Source organism: Leopardus geoffroyi, chromosome A3 (assembly GCF_018350155.1).
Source record: "Leopardus geoffroyi isolate Oge1 chromosome A3, O.geoffroyi_Oge1_pat1.0, whole genome shotgun sequence".
NCBI classification, from domain to species: domain Eukaryota; kingdom Metazoa; phylum Chordata; class Mammalia; order Carnivora; family Felidae; genus Leopardus; species Leopardus geoffroyi.
In genome coordinates, this window is record NC_059336.1 from 85,438,071 (window position 1) to 85,459,735 (window position 21,665).

A 21,665-nucleotide genomic window follows, 5' to 3' on the forward strand; every position below is an offset into this window, starting at 1 on the left:
CCACCTTAAAACACTTCATCACAGACTATTTTTGAATTATGAAAGTAAAAATGGTAATCTTACAATAGCAAAATCTGTTAGATATAGAACCAGTTGTTCTATTTTAGTACCACTAATGAGACAAACTGACATCACATGCCTCCTTTCATGATGCACTAAGAAATACTGCACCATCATTTAATGTATTATTCCTGCCAAAAGAGCATTATTTGAATCTGATCCTCAGAAAATATTAAACACACCCAAAGTGAGGGACATTCTTTAAAAAAATTCTATTTCAGAAGTGTTAATGTCATGAAAGGAAAAAAAGAGAAACTGTCCTAGATTGAGAAACTAGAGAGACACAGCAGCAGAAGGCAATGCATGATCCTGGATTGAATCCCAAATCAGTGAAGAAGAAAAACTCTATGAAGAATATCATTGGGGCCATTGGTGAAATTGAATATAGATTTTATATTGAATATAAAATTAAATATATGTATTAAATATATGTTAAATGTTTTGTGTTTGAAAATTGCACTATGATTATGTTAGAGAATGTTCTTGCTCCCAAGAGATGCATGCTAAAATATTTAGATTAGGGGTAAAGGGCCATGTTGTCTTCAATTTACTCTCAAATGATTTCGAAAAATACTAATAGTAACAATAATAGTAATTATATTGAAGAGCGATATCAAATGTGCAAAGTGGTTTATAATTGGTGAATCTAGGTGAATGGTATGAGAGAGTGTATTGTATTATTCTTACAAGTTGCTAAATGTAAAATACAAAGAAAGGAAGAAAAGAAAGAAGAAAGGAAGGAAAGAAAGAAAGAAAGAAGAAAGAAAGAAGGAAAGAAGGAAGGAAAGAACGAAAGAACGAAAGAAAGAAAGAAAGAGGAAAAGAAAGGGAGGGAGGAAGGACAGGAGGAAGGAAGATGGATGGGAGACCAGAGAGGAAGAGCCTTCTCTGAAACGTAGCAGTTTTGCTCTGTGGGTGGGTTGTTTACAAAATTCCCATCTTGTTTGTGAGTTTTAAGGACTGGGATGAAAAAATTACCACAGGTTATGGTCTATGTTCTGCGAAATATTACTTTGCAGAATATTGCCTGTTGCCACCCCAATGCCCTCCCTCAATTTTGAAAAGTAAACTGCAGATTATACTAACGTTAACAATTACAGTAGTAAGCTTTGTTTCTCTCTTTGTTTCATATATCATGAATTAAAAAATAACTGAACTTGTCCACACCAGCATTTGGAAGCATGTTCTCATTCATTAATCTCATTTTTTAATCATTGAGCCAAAAGTAGCCAAATCACTCTCTCCCTTCTTCTCAGGCTGGATAGTGAGAATAAATAAGCAGGTGAGGCTGCTCTGCCACTGAGCCTCCCCACACTCCACTCATCTTCCAGCCTTGCAGGAGAGGGACTGATGGAGAGTAAGCTTTGCTCAGACAGGTAGGTACTAAAGGATGGAAATCCCTGCATGTATGCCCGGCTCCACTTGGGGCCCTGACTTGCTAGCTCAGAAGACAATCTGCAATCTAACTCCACCTGATTTGACTCCTGCTATAAGAAACAGAAATATTCCAGACAATAAGAATTTAGGAGCAAATTAGGCTTAGCGCAGGGGAGGTCATTAGTATTTCATGACACCCTGGAAGAATACCCAGATGTTAAGAGTATTCTATCTTGAAGCCAAGGGTAAGAGATTCTAGGGAATAAGCAATTGATGCTATTGCCATCTCTACTGTTTATCTAAATAACCTAAATAAATAAACCACTTCCCACTTCCTCTTGTGCTTTTTCCTTCCTTTCCTTTTTTGTTGTTGTTGTTGTTGTTGTTGTTGTTGTTGTTGTTTGGTTTTGTTTTCTGGGTGTCAAAGAATATTTGATTCATTTGAAACATCTGGTGGAATGGGAAAATTTAAGCTAGGTTGTCAGCTCATAAGTCATTCTAAATACACAAAAAAGTTACATTTCTTCCCTTATTGTCCTAGTCCCTTCACACTGCTATAACAAAATGCCACAGACTGGATGCCTTATAAACAATAGAAAGCTACTTCCCACAATTATGGAGTCTGAAAGTCTGAGATCAGGGTGCCAGTAAGATTGGGTGAAGGCTGTCTTCCAGTGTTAGGCTGTCAACTTCTTGTGTCCTCACTTAGGGAAGGCAGAAGAGAGTTCTTTCAGACCTTGTTAAAAAGGGCATTAATCCCATCATAAGGACTCCTCCTTCATGACCTAATCACCCCACCAAGGTCCCAGCTTCTAGTATCATCACCTTGGGCATTAGGATTTCAGCATATGATTTTAGGGCAGACACAAGCATTCAGACCATAACACTCATCTTCACTTCACAGTGCTTTATTTTCCTAAGTTATTTACATCAAAAAATGGAATAGGGGCACCTGGTGGCTCAGTCGGTTAAGTATCCAACTTTGGCTCAGGTCATAATCTCACAGTTCGTGAGTTTGAGCTCCACATCAGGCTCTGTGCTGACAACTCGGAACCTGGAGCCTACTTCAGATTCTGTGTCTCCCTCTCTCTCTGCCCCTGTCCTGCTCATGCTCTCTCTCTCTCTCTCTCTCAAAAAATAAACAAACATTAAAAACTTCTTTAAAAAATGGAATAAAGACAGGATTTTAAAACCTTCCTAGAATTAGCCAATTGAACAAATAACTGATAATTCAGTGCTTATTTAAGAAATTGATTCCTGTCATACTCCTTAAAAATACCCTGAAACCTTGCCACATAATAACGTCCTCCAAAAAAAAAAGAAAAATCAATGTTTATAGGCATAATGAAAATAAATATATTTATTACTCAGAATGAATCAATTCTATGAATTGCATGTAGCTTTGTGGCTCCTGCCATTCCCACATGAAGAATAGTGATCAAGGAATGACAATCAAGGATGTAAAGGGAAAGGGCATTTTTAGATGATCCATGACTCAGAAATCAGTCCTCATCAATGGTGTGGACATGTGTGATTCAGTTAAGCACTCTGTGCCTAGTCTATAAAATCTGCAAAATCTTAATTTCCAAACTACTAATTGCCTTTCCTAAATTTTATGACAGAAATTAGGTGCTATAGTTTGCAATTTAAGGCTTTGAAAATGTTTCTATATGTATTCCTTACAAGGCCAGGCCCTACCTCATTTTCAACATTGTAAGATGGGCCTCTGTTATGAGAAGGCAAAACTGTTGAAAGAAACAGGTCAATGCATTTTCAGCCCTCTGTGTCTGTGCCGTTTTCCAGGTGACTTTGCTATTCCTCCCATCAGGATTTAGAGTTTATTTTCCCACCCCATGATTATGAGTTTGGCCATTTGCTTTTTTGGGCCAATGGAATACTAATGGATATGATGCAAGAGGAAGCTTGAAAATCTGGGCTTGCTTTGTTATGCTTCTGCCATCACAATGAGAAAGACAGGCCCAGCTAGCCCATTGTCCTAGGAGGAAGGTGAGAGTCACATGGAGCAAAACCCAGTCATCTCATTAAGCCCAGCCAAACTAGCTGTCTTACAGCTCATGCCCAGACACACAAGTGAGCCCAGTCAGGATCAGAAGTAGGCCAATTTAGCTGAATTCAAACACCAGAGAAATAAATATATAGAGTTGTATGCCCCAATCACACAATTTTGGCACTAGCTAATGGCCACAGTTCTTAAAAATATGTGAAAGGGAAGAGGAGTAAGTTTGGCTTCTTGGAAAGTGTTAATTCTCCTAGACATTAAGAGTTATTTATTAAACCAAAAAATGTAAAGGTGGAAAAAAAGAAACTGTAAAGGTAACTTACCCCCAATATATAAACTACATATTCAGTGGGGCTTATTTCATAATATTATAAAATAGTGGTGAAATATAATACTGCTGAAATAGATGAAAACATTATTTTTTTATCATAATGCTGCGTGTCTGTTTGAAGGTATACATCTGTGTGTCATGAGGAGGGCAGAGAGTAATTACCATCTGACAATGCATTACTGTCCAGGTATTCATGTGAGCATTCTGTAATGCATCAAAACTATTTTTGTTTCATTAATTTATTAATTAATTTTTAGCTCAAATAATGAATATGTGCATTGTACACAGTTCTACTCATTATACAGACAGCAAACTTACTTATTCCTTTTTTCCACAGATCCTAATAACCTATTTTGCATACTTTAAAGAAGCCCCTGTAGGCAACTATGGTAGTCATCTAAACATAGTAGGATGATAAAATCAGTTAAAGTAACATAGTTAAAATAAAATTTGGTAGTAAATTGTGCAAGAAATGTCTTGATTTGTACTACAGTTTAAAAATTGGAAGAAAAAATATTATTAAAAACTTACTTTATTATATATTAGCAAAATTCTGCTTATAACTGCAACACACTAATTCTTAGAATGAAGAAGGACAGATTCAAATATTGGTTGGGATTTTTGTTTAAAATATTTCCAACAAAATTATGAGATGCTAAATACAATGTGGTATCCTGAATTGGATCCTGGAACAGAAAAAAAATTGGAAAAATTGGTGAAATCTGAAAAGCTGGAGTTTAGTTAAAAGTAATGTGTAAGTGTCAATTTCTTAGTTTTGACGAATGTATCCTGGTAAGTTAAGAACTGACATTAGGGGAAACTGGTAAGAGGTAGAGACAAGACCTCTGTATTATAGTTGCAACTGTTCTATAAATCTAACATATTCCAAAATTAAAAATGTACTTCAAAATTGTTGGATGGCATGACATAACCACAAAGAGATTCATTTGTGCAGAAATATGTGAAGACTGTACCAATTTTCCCAAGGGCCTCTCTTAGTCCCTTGAGACAAATCTTTCTCTTTTAAAGCACCTATCCTATCATAATCCTTGTAGATTCTCTCCTCTTTAATGATAACTAGTCTGACTCTGCCAATCCTCATTTGTCCATGACTTTCCATTTTTTCCATCACTTTGCTCAACTAAAATATAGCATCCTTTGCAATATTTGTGATGGCACTTTGCAGTCAACCTGCTTTTCCCACACTGGGCATTTGGAAGGTGATAGACTCTAGAGTAAGTGGGGAGAGAGAGATGTTTGAGGGAAGACTAATTTTACAAGTTTGTTTGTTTGTTTATTTTAGATAAAATATTCAGCCTCATAACTGTAGGAATACAGATAATTAATGTTGGGAAGGCAGGGAACCCTGTATCTCCACTTTTCCTACACTGTAAGTACATTAAAAAATTAAGGAAACAAAATAGCCAATGAGAATTGGCAAACAATGAAAAAAGGAAAAGTTCCCAACAGAGAAATAAACAAGGAATACAAACTGTATTTAGAGATTTTCTTCCATGGAGCATGATGTCATGACTGTCAGAAGCATGTGACCTTAATGATTAAATCCCTCTCTCCCACAGTCTGTGGCTTCACAGGAGGCAGGATTTTACATAGGCAAAAAGAAGTCACAACACAGGCCCATACCCAATTATAACGTGGTTCCCCAAACATGCTTATGTTAATTTTTTTCAGATTGTCACAAAAGATTAGACCATTAAAAATGCTAATTCTCACAGAATTTGAGTCCGGGAAAATTTGTCTTTGGACCCCAACTTGAGACACATTGCTTTAAGAGTTTAGCAGGGGGCGTGCCTGGCTGGCTTAGTCCGTAGAGCATGCAACTCTTGATCTCAGGGTCATGAGTTCAAGCCCCATATTGGGCATAAAGCTTAGTTTAAAAAAAAAAAAAAAAAAAGTTAGTAGACAAAACTCAGTGTGGTATAATGGTACAAAGCCCAACTATAAAGTTAGAATTCCAGGTGGTAACCTTAGCACAGAACTTCTGGCTGTGTGAACTTCTACAAGTTATTTTTCCTCTCTGTGCTTTAGTTCCCTCACCTGTAAAAGGAGATGATAATTGTAACATCCTCATAATTGGTTTGCAGGATTAGATGAGATAATCTATAAAAAGAAGGTAAAATTGCACCTGGCACTTGGTTCTTCCTACTCTGCCTTAGTGCTATAAACACAGCCAGTCTTATGCTAAAGAGGAGGAAGCTGATTAAATTAAGTATTATAGAGCCTTTAAGATCCACTTACTTTGTTATTCTTTAAAGGTTTTACAGAGCTTCTGATAACACTATTTTTGCTTTTCTTCACACAGTGGGCAGCTCCCTTCCTATCCACACTATCCCTTTAGTTCCCAAGAGGAAGCTATGTTATATGCAGATAAAAGTACCAAATCATTTCTGGCTCAATTCAATCATAATCATATTGTCAACTTTACAAGATGTTAATTACGGAATAAGAGACAATTGGTTGTGTTTTACGAGGCTGTGCTGACATGCCTAGTATGCCCAAGTGAGTGAGCCAGGAGGTTGAAATGCAAGTGCTTTGGGCCGCTCCTCACTGTGCATTAATGGCTCAATTAAACACACCTTAAGGGAGCATTTCTTATTCCATTGTGGATGTTTAGTAATTTGTTTTGTTTGGAGATTTTGCCCTGAGCCAGTCCTCTGAGGCTGAACGAATTCTAAAGCTGTATTTCCAAACATGTTCCAATGTTACCTGGAAAATCTTTCACTGCAGTCTGTGGCCTTGATTCTTCTCAAGACCACTGAGGAGCAGCGTCATTTTTAAAGCACCTCCACAACCACCCTTATAACTGATTTGGACCAAACAAACACACTTGAAGAAATGCTAGAGTGTCTTATTTCTTCACAAAGGATCCCATCTCTACTATTTCAGTCAACATTTATGTGAACATTTTTCCACTTTTCTTTGCTCTCTAGAGCATCATTGGTTCAGATCTCATGGCTGGAGTTCACACAGAGATTCACTATAGTCTTTTTTTTTTTAATATAAAGCAACAGAAAAATATAGTTCCAGGTTAATGTTTCCAATATCGGCTCCTTTTTAAAATTAATAGCTACATAATCAAATCAAAATGTCATTTTTTTTTTTCAACGTTTATTCATTTTTGGGACAGAGAGAGACAGAGCATGAACGGGGGAGGGGCAGAGAGAGAGGGAGACACAGAATCGGAAACAGGCTCCAGGCTCTGAGCCATCAGCCCAGAGCCTGACGCGGGGCTCGAACTCACAGACCGCGAGATCGTGACCTGGCTGAAGTCGGACGCTTAACCGACTGCGCCACCCAGGCGCCCCCAAAATGTCATTTTTAAGGAGAAAAAAATAGTGTAAAGTTCTTGTGATCTTAAATAATTGTGTTCACTACTTAATAAGTATTTGGACTTGAAACTTTTCCTTACTTGTCATGTGTAATTGCTGCTCTGTCTTAACCCTGGCATCACACTCTGTTCCAGATTCCTCACCCTTCTTCAAGGAACAGGAGGGGACATTCACAGTAGAAAAGACTTCTTGACTTTGCCCTATATTCTCCACCCCTCTAGAAGGGGACAATGTTGAAGTGTCAGTACTAAAAGCAAAACATAAAATAGATGTTTGAAACAGCAAAAATAAGATGTTTAAGAAGCATAATTAGAAGCAATGACTCCACAGTACTTCTAGTTCCCTGTCTCAAAGTCATTAGTCCTTAAAGCTTGATAACTACACAAAGAACCCACCAGATACGGCAAAGAACCAGAATCTCACATATTAACTCACATCAAGCCCTCACATAACCTTTAAGAGCCTTATTCTTGGCATCTCATTTATTGAGCACTGACTATAAGCAGAATCTTCTGCTACAATACCCTGTGTGGTGAGAAGCATGGAAATGCTTTGCAAATGTCCTCTTTCCTTCTCTGATATTCACAAAACAAGATGATAAATCCATCTTGGTACCACTCTTGCAACTTGTCTCCAAGGGACCCTCAGGAATATGTTCTGTTTTTCTCAGTGGTTCTTCAGAGTTCCCATCTCTTCAAGCTTTAGTGTCTAAGTCCTGCAAGTGGTTGCTTGAAAGACCTGATCATTTCTACCTAAGAACTAAAAATATCTTCACCGGTTATAAACCCAAACCTGTTGAGTCAATGGCTAGATTAAGTAGCCCATCAATAGAATATCATGCTTCATTTCAATATACTTTCTAAAAAGCTGTTTTCTTTTCACTTGGAAGTCTATCATAAAAAATATGTATATAATAATCTTGAAAAGAAAGAAAATTAACCGGACAATTGACCAGGATATATTATAAAAATAGGTAGAGTAACATTTGTTTAGAGAAAAAGTATTCTGTATTTAGAAAAGAGAACAAACACCCCATTTGTCTCATTTGATTTTCTTTCAAGGTCTAGCTAAAATTCTCTAAAGAACATAGTTGTTTTGTTTTTTCTGCAACAGAACAATAGGTAGCCCACAAAGTTAATATTCATGTATACAGTTTATTATAAAGGAAGCTTTAAACATTGCCATCACCATTTTGTGGATTGAAAAACCTAGCCACATACAATTTAAATCCTATGGCCTGTCCTTAATCAAAATGCATAATACTAAAGCGACTTCTTCCCGAGGGCAAAATGCATTCCACTCAGTGCTCTGTACTGCTCTTTCTGGTAGATTTTCTGGAACACACACATCTAGGCAGCTCAGAGTCCCAAATCCTAGACAATTAAATGCATCCTTTACTTAAGTAGTAGACAAATGCACATGAGCTTCTGTTTACTGCTGGACCACAAATTAAGAATAAAAGAAAAAGGAGAAAAAGGAAGAAAACATTTGGATATGTCTAGCTTTGGCAATTCAATTAATATTAGAATTATTCTTCATCTACCCATATGCCACTTAGTCCCTTAGGTCCTTTTTCTCTTCTTTCTTTCTGTTCTTTTTTCAAGAAATAAACTCAAAATAGCTCATCACAATAGCAATGACTACATGGTTGGGAAGAAGGAGCCCAAGTTTGATGTTGCTTTGTTTTTAACAGAATGGAAAAAAAAATCCTAAACCCAAACCTTGTAATTCAACCCAACTTGTTGCTACCCTCTGATTAAAGCATTTTGTAAAATAACAAATAGGAAGCTGAGATGTGCATTGAGATAAAGATGGTTAACATAGATCAAAAGGAATTGTACATATGTCAGTTAGATTAAGTGACAGGATGTGGAGAAGTGGTAGGTCCCATATCCAGTTACTTTATGCACGAGTACATTTGCTGAATACAGGTACTCTAATAGGCTAGCCACACATAGACGGAAACCAGGGAGATTAATAGTAAGCAATCTATAATGGTTAGAGTGTTTGTTCTGGTATGGATCCAAGACCACATTTCTCCTAATTGGTAATATTACTGTAATTTTTTTATAACTGTCTATCTTGCCCTGCTCAGAATAATAAATTATCTTTGAATCTTTCATCTGACATTTCTGAGGGGGTCAGCTTTATGTTGTGAGTACTCTATATACCACATACATAAACTTAGTAATTATAGATATTTCCCCAACCAATTAGAAGGAAAAATATTTAAAATATTCTCCTCTGGCCCCTAAAAAAATTCTATCTAGGGCATTCTAGGAGACAAAAGGGACAAGTAATATAAAATAATGTCAAAATCAATGGAGCCCAGAAAAGAATATTTAGTTGATTTTGAGGTGAAGTGGGATTGGGGAGAAGAGAGGATAAGAAGCAGGAATAGTTTACTTGCTAAGTAAAATGGAGAAGTCATGCAAGGATTATTTTTCTGGAAGGGTGAGTTACAACAGATGAGTATTGCTTAAGACCACAGTTAATGCCACATATTTCTTTGGGATGCCATTCATATATTACTATTCATAATGAAGGTGATCTTGGCTAATCAAGGCCAGGCTATAAATCAGAGAAATTAAGAACCCATGTTAGGGAAATTCTATGGGGTTTAATAAATGAATTGCTTCCTTACATAATGTAGTCACTAAGATCTAAAATTCTAGACCTGGAGGGGCGCCTGGGTGGCGCAGTCCGTTAAGCGTCCGACTTCAGCCAGGTCACGATCTCGCGGTCCGTGAGTTCGAGCCCCGCGTCAGGCTCTGGGCTGATGGCTCAGAGCCTGGAGCCTGTTTCCGATTCTGTGTCTCCCTCTCTCTCTGCCCCTCCCCCGTTCATGCTCTGTCTCTCTCTGTCCCAAAAATAAATAAATGTTGAAAAAAAAAAAATTTAAAATTCTAGACCTGGAAAGGCCTTCTTGTTTAACTTTATGAGACCTTACTAACCCCAGTTTAGTTATAAACAAATCAAATCACCCGTTAGCTAAAACAATTGCATACCCTTAATAATCCAACAGGCCAGGACTAGGATGAGGGGAGTGAGGCACTTGCCTCAGGCACAAACTTAAAAGGGGCCAGGTGAAGGAGTTGCCAAAGCCTCAGTAGTCAAGATAAATAATATTTCAACTTTGTATACCCAAATCCCTTCCCTATTGAATCCTATCTTTATTTAAAATTTTGTTATATTGTTCATCATAGATTTTTTTTTGCATTGACTTTGTTTTTTTTTAAATATTATTTATCTTGATAACTGATATTTTTTGGGACTTAAATTTTGTACCCTAAGGCAACTACTTAACTCACCTCACACTAGACCTGGACCTGTAAACCCATTCCACTATTTATATAATTTCAGACTCAGAAATTTCTTTCTTACGTCTAACTGAGGGTTTCTCCAACTTGGCACTATTGGACATTTTGGGGCCAGATAATTCTTTGTTGTGGGGACTGTCCTGTGAATTATAGGATGTTTAGCAGCATCCCTGGCTTCTACCCACTAGATGCCAGTAACGCCCCCCTTCTCTTTCCACCAAAAATGTCTCCAAATTAATCCTGGTTCAAAACCATTAATCATCCCAAAGTCTCTCATGCTAAAAACCACCCCATATCTTCCTGTTATGTCCTCAGTAAAGATAGAAAGCAGCTTTTCATCATCCTGTAAATAACCCCATGAGATTCTTTGCTTTGTAGAGTGTGTGTTTACTTTATAATCTGATTAGAGTGATGATAATCATGTTAGTATGTCTAGACTTACCAAGGTCAAACCTCTGGCCTCTGTAAGGTTTATTTGTGTCTAGTATCTGACATCTCAGTGGGCCACTTGGCAATCTGAAGCAGTAGCTTCTTCCAGAAGTTCCAAGATGTCTTGTAATTATAACCCCTTTGTCAAACTGCAGACTCAGCTCCCTCATTGAATTAGGACAGAGAGATTAGTTACACCCAACCACATTTCATTCTCTTCAAAGTGAATTTCATTTTGGAATTTATCAATAATCTTTATGTAAGCTATCATATCTTCTTCCATATCAGAAACTAAGATTCTAATGAGTCAGATTATATTAAATAATTCAGCAATTCAACTTCCTCTGTGATCTTAGTTTCATAAGTACTACAGTTTGGGGAAGCCATTTTGCATGTAATGAGCAGGAAAGAAATTTAGTATTTTTTCTTATTATTATTCAAAGGCTAAATTCACTACAAATGTTTTAGAATTAGACCTGGAAATCAGAGTTAGACCTGGACATCAAATTTACTTGGAAGGTAAAAATCCATTTCTGGATTCTAGTATAGTAGCAACATACTGAAAATTCCCCATACAATTCATCCATGCAAACTGCAATATGAATCATAAATAGGTAGTCAGATGAGCTAGAAATCATTCTTCCCAATGATACACAATCTGCCACCTTCATCCTCTACTCAGTTGAACTTTCATAAAATTCTGGACACATGTGGGATTTTTTTTTCCAGGTAGGAATATAGGAACCTATATGCAAGATAATGGGTTTGGATATTATACCAGCCAAGTGTCTTGGCTACAAGCAACGGAAACTAACTCTGGCTGACTTAGTGGGGAAAAAAAGGGGGAAAAAGATTATATATATTTGTTACTGAGTTATTAAATAATTCAAGGACATTCCAAAAAGATTTGAACCAGGCTAGAAAAGGAGACCAAACAAGGGAGCTAGGCAGCAAGTGGATCCCAGCCAAGAGCACACCACTTAACCAATGTGGTGAGGAATCCACCACCACCGCCCCTACCACTGAACAACAAACAGATGCTGCAGGTCACCCAGTAGCCACAGACACTGGATTTGGATGGCACTCCTCCTGCTACCACCATTTCAATGCCTCTGGATTCTCCACTGTCTCTGTCTCTTTATGTCACCAGCTCCCAGTTCAAAGTCACCAGCAGGTGCATCTGTTTTGTCAAGCCTGGGTCAAGTGCCTGCATCCTAGCTGCAAAGGAGGCTGGGACAATGTCTGAACTTTTCAGCTTTTAAAGTGGCAGGCAGGCAGCCAAGAAAATAACAGCTATCCATTATAGATATGATATAGGGTGGTAACTAATAGTAACAGATGAAATCTTGGGCTCTGGAGTCGGATTATCTGAATCTGAATTTACGCTCTATTACTAGCTACGTGACCTTGGGCAAATTACTTAAATCCTTAATCATTTCTATTTCCTCACCTTTATGACAGACCCTTGTGAGGCTTAAATAAAAACATCCATGTAAAATTGCCTAGCATGGAATATGTTACATAGTACTTCTATATATTTATATTCATGTGTGTGTATGTATGCCAGTATGCAACACTGATAACAAAGATAGAGCTTTCTCTACCTCTATTTACTTCCTCCTTTTATAAACATCTACCAAATACTAAGACAATATTTAACATATCTCAGACTTTTCATTTAGTTTAATGCAGGACAAGGTAACTGAACTTAACTTTGATTTCCCCTACCCCTCCACTTAAAGCATACATGATCTAGCAGAGCAAAACGAATGAAAAAATCATCATAATCCAACATATGCTAGAGAGCATAAAAATGGAAATTCAAAGAAGGACAAGATTAGTTTTGTCTGGGGAGCTAGGAAAGTCATTATAGAAGGAACTTGACAGGGAACGTGAAGAACAGATAATGAACTTCTTTAGACAGTAGAGGGAGGACTTCTGCTAGCCAGTGAGAATACTCTCAGCACAGCTGTGTAAGTGCATGGTCTGCCTGAGAAAGGGGAAGAGTTGGTAAGGACAAGAGCAAGGGATTGGATTGATGGGAAGGTAGAAAAAATGATGTACTGAGAAAGACAGACTAGGGCCATATTGTTAAAACCATACCAGACCTGACCAAAGGCCCTGGCAATGTGTCACATCATTGAGATCAGTATCTTAGGTGATTCTTTATTCCTGGTAACATTTTTAGTTCATTATGTAGAACTAAATCAACTAAGGCTGACTTAAGCAAAACAATGGAATAGGCAGAGTTTGTCCCAGACTTTCCTTTTGTTGAGTCTCCTTTTCCCTCTTAACCTCTATCCCAAGTCCCCAGGGCCATTTGGAAAGTCTCTGCCTGTACATCACAACCTATGTGATGCTGCCAGAGGCTTTAAGCCTTTACTAGTGCTCCCAGCTCCATGCCTTGTCATTCTTCTTCCTTCTCCACACTTGTCAGAGCCCCGGTTTCTGTTTAATTGACAAGACTGAGAATGTGCTAAACAGATAAGCCAGTTTCAACTGCAGTTCTGGTCCACAGCTCTTCCTCATAACACATTGCCCTAATAGTTGCAGTGGGCCCCCAGAAACAATAGGAGCAGTTCTCCACCTTCAGTTTCTGTTAGCTGCTAGATCTACATTTTCCCAACCTCTCCATCTCCCACCCCCAGCCACAGTTAGAGCATGTGCTCTAATAAGGACAGAAGCTCTTTTATAGCCCACAAAATTTGTAGGAAAGCTCAAACAGGATTGTTCTAGAAAGTCTGATATGAGTGATTGCTTCCTCATTTCTTTTCAGGAAATAGAATCAGCTCTGGGCTGAGGACTCAATCTGCTCTTCCTTTCTGGATGTAGGGTTTGGGCTCAACTTCTCCAAGACCATTAACCCACTAATCTGAGCTCAGTGGCTCCAGCATCCACATGACTGGAAACAGAAGGGTTTCGCCTCTTGCTGTTGGAGGGGTTTAACACACTGTGGAGCTTAGCGGATTTCTTTCAGGTTTTGTTTCAGCTGCCAAGAGCCCAGGGACTCAAGCATTTTAAAAAGCTCAAGGAATGTCAGAGAATTGAGAAGGGACCCAGGGAATTGGTGTTTGCTGAGCTATTGCTGGTGTGCCTGGGATGGAGAACAAGGAGGCCTAGAGATGTGGCCCATCCTGAAGATCTGGCTGAGAGAGCTTTGTGCTGCAGGTCTAGCCTCTTTAGTAATCTTCTCTGGTAAGACACAAGGGATGGATAAAAATGAGCAATTATACTTGAGACAGATCCGTTCCTTCAGTGGCAATATATTTTCCTCACATGCTTTTCTCTTCACAGCAAACAAATGCATGTGGAGCCAGTGACTATGAAGTCGGTCATATTAAATTTACTCAGTTTTCTTCAAGTCTTCAAGCGTGAAGCGTTGCAAACCTTCATATGTACACTAGGGAAAGAAAGGAAGAAAAAAAAGAACTCCACCGCAAGGCCTAAGGAAAAGGCTGTGGAAAGAAAACAGCAAGATAAAGCAACACAATTTCAAATCTTAATCTCCTGAAATGGTGCCTTTAAAGCCGCACTTTCCACATTTCTGAGTGGAGCCCGTCAAAACTCCGTGTCAAATCATGTTATAACCTTGCTTCTTATCTGTTTGTGATAGCTTTCAAGGGCCAGTAATTCCCCCATATGTGGCAGAAAAGTTGATAGTAGAGATTTGCGCACTTGACTAAGCTTCCTGCATTGCTTTTTGTGCAGTGCTGGTGAAGGACAGAGATTTGTTCTCCCTTTCAGAACTAAACACGCAACTGCCAATGACACAGTCAAGAAGCAAACCAGAATCACTCACTTGGTCAGGTAATCTACAGAACGATGACTTAATATTATATATACTCTCTTCTTTTGTCCAGTAAAACACATAGATAGGTAGAATGCCCCTGCCTTTTTTCAAGTAAAAATTAACAGACAAGACCCCATTATTGAGGGAGTGCTTTTTGGTACCCTCTCCCCAGATGCCCTCCTTTGGCACACCTGTCCCATCACCAGAGGTGGCCTGTAGTTCTGGGTGCCAGCTGGCTCCTGGGGTGAAGACGGTGCCAGGGGCTCAGGAAAGGAAACCATAACAGCGGTGGAGACCATAATGGCTGTGGAAAGAGAGTGTCATCTGCCTTGGGAAGGGTGGGAGACAACTCACTTTATTTCCTTCTCTATCCACCTAGTGGCACTGACTTCCTGAGGCTTAAACAGGAAGAAGCAGGTGTGACTAGATCTGAGAGATCATGACCTGAGCCAAAGTAGGATGTTCAACCAACTGAGCCACCCAGGTGACCCTAGTTTTCTTTTTTTGTTTTTTGTTGTTGTTGTTGTTGTTGTTGTTTTTAATAAAGAACAGCTTTCTTTATTTAGATAGACAACATTCTGAAACAAAACCAAAATTAGTTCCTCTTGGCAAACTAATATACTTTCTTGTATTAGGCATGATATCTATTGTTCCCTTTTTTCCTTGACTGTCCAGAGACTCAAAGCTGTATTTTGTGCTTCCCTTTGATTTTTTAAGTTGTTGTTTCTGTTTTTTTAATAAGCTCTATGTCCAGCTTGGTGCTTGAACTCATGACCTTGAGATCAAGAGTCATATGCTCTACCGACTGAGCCAGCTAGGCACCTTCCTTTGATTTTTTGACACAGTGATCTCCCACTCCTTCCCATCCCTTTCCTTTCCTAACACACATACACACACACTTACCTGGTAATCTATAAAGATGTAGCATAGATAACATGTGTGTAATACTGATTAAATATTTCAGAATTCTTAAATTCTTAAGTATTAATATGTGCCAAGGTCCTATTTTTTATTTTCTTCTGTTTTATGTATTTTCATCTAAAACCTACTGGATGTCTGAACTCAATAGAAAGAACCATTATATAAATTCTAAATTCTGTGAATTCTAAAGGTATCCTAATTCTAAAACATGTTATTATTGTCATTTTAAGGACCTAAAGTATTTCCCCTTTAAAGTTTTTTGGTTTTGTTTATGGTTTTGTTTTTCTTTCTTTATTTTCCCCCCACTCACTACCATCTCTGTCTGCAAGCCAAGATTATGAAAAGAGATGATATACTTTAGGAAGGGGCCATAGATTCAAAATTAATCTCTACCAAAGTTAATTCCTGCATAAATTAAGCTGAATATGTTTTCCAACACCATAAATTAAATGTAATAGGTATAAATAAAACATGAACTCAGGTTTCCTCATTTATAACTTCAGATCTATGACACTTCAGCATGGAAAAGGGCAAAGTTGGTTTTGTTTTTCTCTTTTTTTTAGAGCCGTTGGGTTAGCCATCTCAAAGATTGTAGTAGATATTGTAAAATCAAATAGAGTTCCTCTCTATGGCTGAAAAAGCTAATAATCAGAAGCCCACAGAAAAATTCCTTCTGCATACCTATGCAAAACATGATGATCCTCTTCCTGGGACCAGCAAACCAGTAGAATTGCCAGGGAAGATTTGAGAATGGAGTGGAAAGGAACCCACAGCTCTGGGGATTAGGAGATTTGTTCTGCATGAAGCACATGGCCAGCTGTTGACTTCAGGTTATTCTATGGCTACAATTCAGTTCTTGGAGAATCCATGAGGAGGGATGAAAATAAGATGTCAGGAGATCTAGTTGAGAACTAACATGTAGTGGGCATTGGGGTGCACCTCATCACCTTTACTTGGCCAGTATACCCACTCATCAGCAGTGTGAATGTGCCCTGCTAACAGCCTTGCCTGGGAAATTATGCCCCATCCACCCTCCCACCAAGGCTAGGGCAGCCTACAGCCAATGAGAGCACAAGGGGCCAGCCTCCTCCTCCCTGTTCTGTCTTGAGGCTTATACTCCAGCACTACGTTGTCCAAATGCAGTAGACATTAGCAGTATGTAGCTGTTTAAATTAAATTAAATTAAAAATTAAGTTTGTCAGTTATGCTAGCCACATTTCAAATGCTCGATGGCTATATGTAGCTAGTGGTAACTATACTGGGCAGTGCCAATTACATAGAACATTCCCAACATAGCAGTAACTTTTATTGGACAGCATGGCTCCAGAGACTACCCACCATGGATCAGGCCAAGGTTAGATTTCACCTAGGCAATGCTCATGCTCAGATCTCTCCCCTTCCTTATCCTGCTTCCTTGTCTTCCTGCCTCTAATTATCTACCTACCTACCTACCTACCTATCTATCTAAAGAGCACTGCCTTAGTAAATCATGTGTACCCAAGTCCCTGTGTCAAGTTCTGCTTCTAAGGAATTATATCCAAGACACCATTTATATTGATTTCAGCTTTAGGCTCACTGTAAACCAGCTAAACATTTATATATGGAAGGCTTAGATTTCCTTATCTTAAAAGATATGCCTGGATGCTTGTTTTCTAAATAAGGACTCATAGTGTCAGTGGGCCAGGTTTTCATAAAAGGAAAAGGGCTCTGGGAATGAAATGAAGTAGTCTTAAATCCCTCAAGATTGTGACTGAGGACTGAGTATCTGCAGGAGGCATACAATGCTCAGATTGGGGGTGGAGGCTCGCTGAGGAGTTCTGATAGATTTGAACACTAAGTGCCATTGTTTTGAAAGCAGAATACCTGATTGAAGGTAGAAGACAAGCCATGGTCTCAATGTCAACTTTTACATCCTTAACAGGAACTAAATGTTAAATAGAGAATATTAATTGATCCCCTCCCTGTTATTTACCAGAGCTTGCTCTATGTCACCTGTCATGCACCATTGCCTCCACTTAAGTCTTCCCTTTGAGTCTGCAAAGGGGTGGTTTCCTCTTCCTGACTATTTCAGCACTGCTCTGTCCAGTAGAAATACAACACAAGCCACACATGTAATTTAAATTTTTCTGGTAGTCACATTTTTTTAAAAAAAGAAACACAGGTTCCGGGGTGGCTCAGTCGGTTAAGCAAACGACTTTGGCTCAGGTAATGATCTCTGGGTTTGTGGGCTCAAGCTCCACTTCTGGCTCTGTGCTGACAGCTTGGAGCCTGAAGCCTGCTTCAGATTCTGTGTCTCACTCGCTCTCTCTGCCCCTCCTCGACTCGTGCTCTGTGTGTGTCTCTCTCTCAAAAACAAACATTAAAAATTAAAAAAAAAAAAAAGAAACAGGTGAATTTAATTTTAACAAAAGATTTTACTTAGCCCCAATATATCCAAAATATTATCATTTCAACATTTAATCAGTATAAAAACTTATTAATGAGGGGTGCCTGGGTGGCTCAGTCAGTTAAGTGTCTGATTGTGGATTTCAGCTCAGGTTATGATCTCGTGGTTCATGAGATTGAGCCCCTCATCAGGCTCTGTGCTGACAGCACAAAGAGTGCTTGGGAATCTCTCTCTTCTCTGTCTCCTCCCCTGCACTTATGTGTGCGCTCTCTCTCTCTCTCTCTATCTCTCTCTCTCTCTCTCTCTCTCTCTCTCTCTCAAATAAACTTTAAAAGAACTTATTAATGAGACATATTACATTCTTTTTTTTCATATTAAGCCTTCAAGATCCAGTGTGCAGTTTGCACTTATACTACATCTCATTTTGGATTGGCTTTTTCAATTGCCTTTAGATTTTGTGCGTATATTATCTATATAAAATTAAAGTATTACTTTTTAAAAAAAAAACTTTAATGTTTATTTGAGAGAGAGAGACAGAGTGCAAATGGGGGAAAGGCAGAGAAAGAGGGAGACACAGAATCCGAAGCAGACTCCAGGCTCTGAGCTGTCAGCACAGAGCTTGACACAGGGCTCCAACCCACAAGGTGTGAGATCATGACCTGAGCCAAAGTCAGACACTTAACCGACTGAGTCACCCAGGCGCCCCTTTAAATTACTACTTTTTAAATGAGATTTTTTTTTTAACATTTATTTATTTTTGAGACAGAGAGAGACAGAGCATGAACAGGGGAGGAGCAGAGAGAGAGGGAGACACAGAATCTGAAACAGGCTCCAGGCTCTGAGCTGTCAGCACAGAGCCCGACGCGGGGCTCGAACTCACTGGCCGTGAGATCATGACCTGAGCCGAAGTCGGATGCTCAACCGACCAAGCCACCTAGGCGCCCCTAAATGAGATTAAGAACAAAATTATTTAGGGGTGCCTGGGTGGCTCAGTCGGTTAAGTGTCTGACTCTTGATTTCAGCTCAGGTCATGATCCCAGGGTTGTGGGATCAAGCCACACATCAGGCTCCATGTCGGACTCTTCACTGGGTGTGGAGCCTGCTTGAGATTCTCCCTCTCCCCGTCTCAAGCTCTCTCTGTTTCTCTCTCTCTCTCTCAAAAATAAATAAAAATTAAAAAAAAAAAAAAGAACAAAATAGAACAAAAGCTTCCAAACAATTGAACACAGTTGTCGGCCTTGCAGGTCAGTTGTAATGACCAAATATGATTATTCACGTTGATGCCCTGTACAGTCTGACACTTAGTAGGTATGAAATAAATCATATATAGGCTTGAAGTAAAATGTTAAAACTTACAGCTACCCTCATTAAGGTTTAAGAGACCCAATTTAATAACTAATTGGTTTAAAATCTAATTGGTTTAAGATTTTCCAACTGCAATGATACTTTTCTTTGGAAGGAGCATGATGGTGGAGGTTGGGGGTAGGGGAAGAGAACTAGTGGGAAGAGAGGGCTGGGCTGGAACTCTTTTGTCACCAACCTAGCATCCAGCCTGGGGATTTTTTTCAGAAAACTGTATCTGTCAATAAAGGCTAGGTTTGTCAGTGGGAAGAAGGAAGAAGTAGGTAGAGCAAGTGAGGTTAAACAAGCAAGAAGAGCAGTATATAACTACCATTTATCTGGACAAAGAAATGTCCTAGTCACCAGCCCAGGAGAAATGTAATCTGGATAGGACATTAATGCAATCTCCTCCTACGGAAAGAGTAATTGAGAGGCTCTTAATTCTGTTTGCAACACGGTGAACAACACTTACCTCGTTGAAAGTATCCTCCCCGATCCATGTTACAATGGCCCTAGGTGTGGAGCAGCCTCACTCCTGTAGAGTGTGGTTCTTTCTGCCTGTAGACAGGACCATAGGGGCATGGAAATAAATACATTTTTCAAAAGATGTGGTCTGAGACTACACAAAATGCAATATATTCAGAAATTGGTAGTGATAAGATAAACTTGTAAACAGATGTTCCCTTTTCAAAAAATAGGCTCAGTTGTGTTTTCAAGTGAAATATTTCTAAATTTAAAGCAATGAGTCCAATTTTTAATTTGAAAAAGATACAATAAATACTCCATTTTCCACCTGTTTCTCAGACCTTTTGAACAGCCTTTGGACTTCCTGGAATGTATGTATTATATTTTGTTCAGATTAACAGTTTGATCCTTTGCTTTAATTGAAAGGTTATTTTACCTAAAACCACATCAGCTTATTATTTGAAAAGGTAAGTACATGCTGTCTAAAAGTAAGCTTATCCTGGGCTGCCTGAATGGCTCAGTTGGTTAAGCATCCAATTCTTGATCTCAGCTCAGGTCTTGATCTCAGGGTTGTGAGTTCAAGCCCCAAGTTGAAGCCTACTTTAAAAAAAAAAAAAAAAAAAAAAAAAAGGTAAGTTTATCCTGTAATTCCTGACTGGACAGATATCCTATAGAGCTACATGGTTCAAAATGCAGACTCCTGGGCCCCATCCCAGACCTACTAGAAGGGACTTTCTGGGAGGATAGAAATTTGCATGAGTGGCTGAGCCTCTCTTCCAAATGATTCTTATATATGCCAAAGTTTGAGAAAAGGACCATAACAGAGAGGCCATGAAGGCTATTGCACAGCTGCCAACTAAGACAGATTCTGTGGGTCAACTGCAGTCCCTCACCTTTGATGGGCCTCAACTGAGTGGGCCAAGAACACCAACTCTGAAGCCAGATATGCTGGCTTGAATCTTGGCTCTACTGCTTTATAGCTGGGTCACCTCAGACAAGCTACTTAAACCCTTAACCTTTGTTTCCTCTTCTACAAAATAGGGTTAATGATTGACTTAACTTCTAGGTTGTAAGGCTTCAGGGAGGCAGAGTATAGTTAATTTTACATGTCAATTTGGGCCATAGGATGCATATACAGATATTTGGTTAAACATTATTTCTAGGCATGTCTGCGAGGGTATTTCTGGATGCGATTAATATTTGAATAAGTGGGCTGAGTAGAGGAGATTGCCTTCCCCATTATGGGTAGGCATCAAGCCTGTTGAGGGTCTGACTAGACCAAAATATAGAGGAAGTGCAGATTTGCTCTCTGTGCTTGAACTGGTACATCCATCTTCTCCTGTCCAGTGACACTGATGCTCATGGTTCTCAAGCCTTCATGTTAGGACTGGAACTATACCATGGGCTTTTATGGGCCTCCAGCATGCCAACTGCAGATCACAGGACTTCTCATTCTCCATAATCATGTGAGCCAGTCCCTCACAATAAATCTCTTCCTATATATCTCTATTACTTCCTGTTGATTTTTTTTTTCTCTAGAGAACCCTGACGAATACAGACTTCAGCACATCTTTTAGGGGGATGCAGACCAACCCATTGCATGAAACAGTGGCAGTAGCCAAAGAAGACAAAAGTCTGAGAAAGAATTGGGAGCCGGCAGGCATGGACAGAAGACCTACATTAGGCATCACGCCATGGATTGTATTTACTGAGTTAGGGGATTGGAGGAGAGTGAAGGCAGCTAGATATGAGCTTCTCTTTCCATCTTTGTTTCCAGCCAAGGAAACCAGCTGCAATTCCAGAGAACACAAAGGGAAGCACTCCAAAACAGGTTGCAAAATGCCTAGTTCCTGAGCCAGATGCAAGCGGCCTGTG